Below are 6,749 nucleotides of genomic sequence, written 5' to 3'. Positions count from 1 at the left end.
CCCCCCCCCCCCCCCCCCAGTACTTCTTAGTGCTTTTAAGGCACAGAGTATGTTTTACTTGTCATTGTCTTCACTGGCAACTTGCATCTAGTAGATGCTCAAAATATATTTGTAGAATGCATTATTTATTGAATGAATATTTAATGTTGTTTGAATGGATGAACTGTAAGGAAGAATAGATGAATAAATTGATCGCTGTATTTACATGCAACACTTGTGCAAGATAATTGACACCTCGCTATGTGTCTTTAGGAAAAAAACCTGGTAGTTTCCTTTGGGATATGTATTTCATATTTGGCTTTTTCTATCCCCGGCTTTTGGAAGAGTGGAGCTACACATAAATGCCATTTTTAAAAAATCTAGTTGCCAGGCAATTTTTGTTACTACTAATTTGAAAGGATCAACCAAATTCTATAATTTCTTTTTCTGGATTTATCTGCTTAACTAATCTGAATACATAGATTGACAAAAAGAACTTGAAATTATTTTCTTGTACATAGATTTAGTACATTGGTATTTGTTGTAACATGAACTGATCTGCCATAGAGTAAGTTGTTTTAAGAGTTGAATAATTAGAAGTAATAAAGAGATGCTATGTAACTTTCTACCTTATGATGAATTTTTCATTATGTTTGTATATACACTCAAACCTCACAAGAGCACCACAAAAAGTCATTTTTCCCCAAAAATTTACAGATGGGAAAATGAAACTCAAAGAGGTGAAATGACATGTTTACTGTCATTTATTTCAGTCTCCTGGATAGGAATGATTCAATGATAACAAAGATAATCATTGCCTTAGAAGAATTTACAGTCTTGAGATGGGGGGAGGATAAATAAAGAGGTAAACACTATAGTGAATGAAACTTAATACATGCCCAGGGTGCTGAAAACACATGGGGTATGTATTTCTATGAATTGTCCAGGAGTCAGTGGAACCTGAACCAGAGCTATGGTTCCAAGTCCAAGCTCTACCATAGCAAGCCTTTCTCTCCTTTATTCTTGATTCTCTCTTAGACCTAGTGGAAGTGGGTTAACAAAGTTAATATGACACTAAACTTTAAAGTAATTAAACTTCAACTGAAGAAAAGAGCTGGGTCTTTACACTGTTGCATTTTGGTATTAGATATTTTGAGAAGTTACAGAATGAAATGGGGGAATGGGAAAGGAGGGACAAGAGACAGGGGACCCTTTAGCAGCAGTACTAATAAATAATTGACTTGAAACACTAGACTTCTTCATCTCATGACTAACTCAGGAAAATCCACCTAATCTTCCAACACACGCAAAGCACACACACAAGATTTTTTGACTAAGCAAGGGTGAGGTGCATACTTAATACAGTGGGGCCTTGACTTACGAGTGTCCTGCCTGACTAACGAGTTTTTTGAGATAAAATTCGGGTTACAAGCCAGCTTCAGATACCCCACCACTAGTTGGCGCAGCGAACGTCACAGTGAACGCCACAACATCAGCCCAGCATTCAATTCATTGTAATGGTGGAAATTGATTTGACATACGAGTAATTTGAGTTACGAGCTCCATCACGGAACGAATTAAACTCGTAAGTCAAGGCCTCACTGTATTTCCTTAAAAGCAAGTAGCTGATTTTGAAGATTTTATTTTTTTTATTCATAATTCACAGTAACTTGCTTAAACTAGAGAGGATTTTGCTTACCAAGATCCATTGACTGGGAATAGAACATTCACTGTAATGAAATTCTAGACAACAGAAAGTGGATGTACTGTGGAGTTCTTTGGTAATGAGATTTGAAAACAGAATTTTATCAGCAGACTAATATTAGAATATTACTGCATAATGTCTGACCTTTGTTTCTTGGAGCCCCAGAGCTTCTTCCCCTTGTCTATTTCCATTTCTAACATCCTGAAGTCATTTCCTGTGTGCCAATTTTATAATTGTCCTACTGTTTAACTGTTCTGTCCATATGCAACCTCAAATGTATGTTCTTTCATCATTAATTTGGGAATGCAGTGTTAAAGTTAATTTTAGGGTAATTTAAATTCCAGTGATCAATTTTCTAGTGTCTTGGCCACCAGCCCTTTTTTTTTTTTCCTGGTTTCCGCTCTTCCCATTTTATTTGAGGAAAAAAAAGTTTCTTGATGTATTAATATTTCCAGCACCACTCTTTTTTATCTTGTACCTCATTCCCCATATGTGGATGCTGTGATGATTGTTGAATCTTTCTATTTTCTCCCTTTAAGTCATGCTGAAGTTTTTGTCATGTCTCAAGAATATGGGTTTTCAGTAAAAATGAATAAATGTTATATAAGATTTCCAACTTCCATCAAATATTTAGTATTTTACTTATGAGCCTATGGATTCTTTTTCTACATAATATAAAAGTTACTTGATATCATCTTTCCTCATAAGCATTATAATTTCTTCATCAACTTGTCAAAAGCTATATCAACATACAAAAACATTTGGTGTTCAGGGGACCAGGCTTAAACTTGGGGATATATATTTAGAATAATATATGTTTTAAAATAATTTTATTGAAGTATAAGTTACGTACTATTAAGCACACATTTGAAAATAAAGTCAGTGAGTTTTGGTAAATATAGCAGGTCATGCAATCACCACTATAGTTAAAATTTAGAACACATTCATCATCCCCAAAGTGGTCCCATGTCCCTTTTGCAGTCAAACTTCATACCCCATCCATAAACCCTGAAACCGGTCAACATTCTTTTTTTAAAATATATTTTTTATTGATTTCAGAGAGGAAGTGAGAGGGAGAGAGAGATAGAAACATCAATGATGAGAGAGAATCATTAATCAGCTGCCTCCAGCTAGTTTTTGACTGACAAATTCCACACTAGCAGGCCAGCTCACCTTGGAACATTTGCCTCCATGAGCCAATGAGTGAGCAGTCCTGTCTACCCTGGTTTATGCCTTACCGTAGTTGGCAAACTCATTAGTCAGCAGAGCCAAATATCAACAGTACAATGATTGAAATTTCTTTTGAGAGCCAAATTTTTTAAACTTAAACTATATAGGTAGGTACATTGTTATTAACTTAATTGGGGTACTCCTAAGGCTTAGGAAGAGCCACACTCAAGGGGCCAAAGAGCTGCATGTGGCTCGCAAGCTGCAGTTTGCCGACCACGGACTAGGGCAACATTCTTTTTTTCCCTATAGTTTAATCTTTTTATAATGTCATATATTTGAAGTTATTCAGTATTAACACCCTTCTAGCATGGTTTCCAAGGTTTTATTCTCTAGTATCACTATTTCATTGTACAGATCAATAACTATGGAGAAAAGTAGTAAAAATACTATAGAAAATTTTGCTGAAGGTGCATTTTGTTTTTACATATGTCAGTAGACTTTTTTTTTCATATTTCAATTTTTTTCTTTAAAAGGAGTGAGTTTCCCTATTCGGTTTGGCTCAGTGGACAGAGTGTTGGCCTGCAGGTTCCCGGGTTCGATTCTGGTCTAGGGCACATGCCCAGATTGTGGGTTCGACCCAGTAGGGGTTGTGCAGGAGGCAGCCAATCAGTGATGCTCTCTCATGATTGATGTTTCTATCTCTCTCTCCCTTTCCCTTCCTCTCTGAAAAAAAAAAAAAAAAGAAGAGGTGTGAATTGTGTTGGGGAGGAGGGAGTTTAAATGCTTTATAGACAAGAAATAACTGCACTACAACCAACTTATTTATCATCATCACCTTCATCTTCATAATCTTCTTCATCTTTGTCCTCATCTTCTTCATCTTCCTCCTCTTCCTTCTTCTTTTTAAATATATTTTATTGATTTTTTTACAGAGAGGAAGGGAGAGGGATAGAGAGTTAGAAACATCGATGAGAGAGAAACATCGATCAGCTGCCTTCCGCACAACTCCTACTGAGGATGTACCCACAACCAAGGTATATGCCCTTGACTGGAATTGAACCTGGGACCTTTCAGTCCGCAGGCCAATGCTCTATACACTGAGCCAAACCGGTTAGGGCTCCTCTTTCTTCTTTTTCTTGCTTTTTTCAACCTTGACATCTCCCTTTTTGGCCACATCAGACTTTCCTTTAGCTTGGTATGCAGTAGTATCCTTTTCATATTTCTCCTTCAGCTTAGCAGCCTTCTTTTCATAAGGCTGCTTGTCATCTGCAGCAGGGTTATTCCACATCTCTCCCAGATTCTTTGAAATGCCACCAGTGGATAGGCCAGAATGCTCTCCTTTGACTTTTGGGCGATACTCAGATCAAAACAAACAAACAAAAGGCTGAAGGAGGCATCTTGGTTACATTGGGATCCTGTAATTTCCTTTTTGTTTTCCCTTTAGGAGTGATATAAGTTTTCACTTCTCTCTTATAACGGGCCTTGTCCACCTTTGCCATCTCTTCAAATGTTCCTTTCTCCTTAGCAGATATGGTCTTCCACCTCTCTGAGCACTTCTTAGAAATCTCTGAGAAGTTGACTGAAGCATCTGGGTATTTTTTCTTGTGTTCCTCCGAGCAAGTTTGCACAAAGAAAGCAAACAATGACATTTTGTCTCTTGGCTTCATAGGATCTCTCTTGCCCATGTTTAATTACTTTTCCTCAGCAAGCACAAGGTTACCCAGTGCCCAGCTAGCTCACACTTGCCCTGGTGCTGTCTCTATGTACTGAAGTGGCTGTGTCTGTCAGTTGGTTTTTATGTAAGGATCTGTATATACAAATATATGCTACATTTATTTATAGACCTATAAATATAGACCCACATATATACTTGATTTATTCTTGAAATAATCTTGTCAATTCACTTCAGCAAAAGTTGGTGGTGTAAAACATTGTTCTAGTGTTATACAGGATAAAAAGAGAAACAAATCACAATATTCTATTGAATTTTGGTATCAACATAATTATAGAAGTCAAAATGTAGTATAACAATGTAGGACATGGAAAGCGTATGGGGTAAGTAGAAATAATTTTTTTGAGATATTAACAAAGGTTTCACTAAAATTATGGCTTTGAATAGATGGGCCTTGGTGGATGGGTAAAAGTTTGGTGGGTGGAGATGGAGAAGATTGCCAAGCCAGGGAGAGAAAACTACATGAGAAAAGCTAGAAAGGAATTTAAAAAGCAGAGAACACTGTGTGGACAAGCTTGGCTCAATAAATATTTGTTGAATGAATTAAATGTTAATGTCCTATCCTATATAATAAAAGTCTAATATGATAAGTGTCCAATTATCTGGTCATCCATTCAACCAATCAAAGTGTAATATGCTAACGATATGCTAAGGCTGCTCAACCACTCGCTGTGATGTGCACTGACCACCAGGGGGTAAACACTCCGACCAGCAGGTTAACTTGCTGCTGGGGTCTGGCTGATCGAGACTGAGCGAGACGGGCTGAACATGCCCTTGAGCAGTGGTTCTCAACCTTCTGGCCCTTTAAATATAGTTCCTCATGTTGTGACCCAACCATAAAATTATTTTCGTTGCTACTTCATAACTGTAATGTTGCTACTGTTATGAATCGTAATGTAAATATCTGATATGCAGGATGGTCTTAGGCGACCCCTGTGAAAGGGTCATTCAACCACCAAAGGGGTCGCGACCCACAGGTTGAGAACCACTGCCCTAGAGCCTTCATGCGGTCCCTCCCTGGCTTGCCAACCTCCCGCATCCCTCCCTGGCCCTGATTGTGCACTAGTGGGGTCCCTCAGCCTGGTCTGTGCCCTCTCGCAATCTGGGACCCCTTAGGGGATGTCGGAGAGCCAGTTTCGGCCCGATCCCACAGGCCAGGCCAAGGGACCCCACTGGTGCACGAATTTGTGCATGGGGCCTCTAGTTTATTTATAAAGCAAGTGCTGATAAAGCAAACTTTAAATGAGTTTGTAGTTAATCATGTATGTTGGATGGAGTGTGTGGAAATAGAATTGTAAGAAACCTTACTTCACTCCTGCACCTGCAGCCCCTGCACTGTGTCTGAGGCCTCCCTGGCCACGCCTTTTCACTTACCTGCTAACTGCTTTTTCACCTTCAAGGTTAAGTTTCATTTTATCTTCTAAAGAAGCTTTCCTTGACTTTCCTCCCCAGTCAGAGTTATATGCTCCTTCTCTGTCTTCTTTAACATAGTACTTATATTGAAAACATTGAGTTATGTGTTGGTCTTCACCACTAAGCTATGAACAATTCAAGGATAAAAATTTTGTTTTACTGGTCTTTGCATAATCAGTTCATAGATCTAATAGGTGCTCAATGCTAGTTGAAGGAATGAAACATTTTAAATTGAATATTGGATTGATAATTTTCTCTCTTGCCTTTTATGTTATTCCTTTTTTCATTCTCAGTAGCATTCTATATAATAAAAGCCTAATATGCAAATTGACTGAACAGCAGAACGACTGGCAGAAGGACCAGTCGCTATGATGCACACTGACCACCAGGGGCAGACACTCAATGCAGGAGCTGCCCCCAGTCTGCAGTTCCCAGGCCAGTGGGGACCCCCCCCCCCCCAATCACTCTGCTGGTCGCCCCTCAGAGGGAGGTGACCAGCGGCGGAGGTGGAGGGCAGGGCTGGCGAGTGGGCAGCGCCAGGCCAGCCAAGGTGGGTGCGAGTGGGGGGGCCCTGATCACCCCACCGGTCACCCCACAGATCGGCCCTGATCGCCAGCCAGGCCTAGGGACTCTACCCACACACGAATTTCATACACTGGGCCTCTAGTATGTTATAATTCTTTACCTAAAGCTGGGACTGAAGTGCCCGTACACATTTCACGACTCTGCTTATGTTCTCTCATGTTCCCT

At 39.5% G+C, this 6,749-nt stretch overlaps 1 pseudogene; it reads right to left on the bottom strand.

The window, feature by feature from the left end:
• Window positions 1-3,626: 3,626 nt before the first annotated feature.
• On the bottom strand, window positions 3,627-4,539 carry LOC102248749 (annotated as a pseudogene).
• Between the last annotated feature and the right edge of the window lie 2,210 nt (window positions 4,540-6,749).

Source organism: Myotis brandtii, unplaced genomic scaffold, assembly GCF_000412655.1.
Source record: "Myotis brandtii unplaced genomic scaffold, ASM41265v1 scaffold350, whole genome shotgun sequence".
NCBI classification, from domain to species: domain Eukaryota; kingdom Metazoa; phylum Chordata; class Mammalia; order Chiroptera; family Vespertilionidae; genus Myotis; species Myotis brandtii.
The sequence above is the reverse complement of the archived record's forward strand: the minus strand, read 5'-3'. Positions and strand labels throughout refer to the sequence as shown.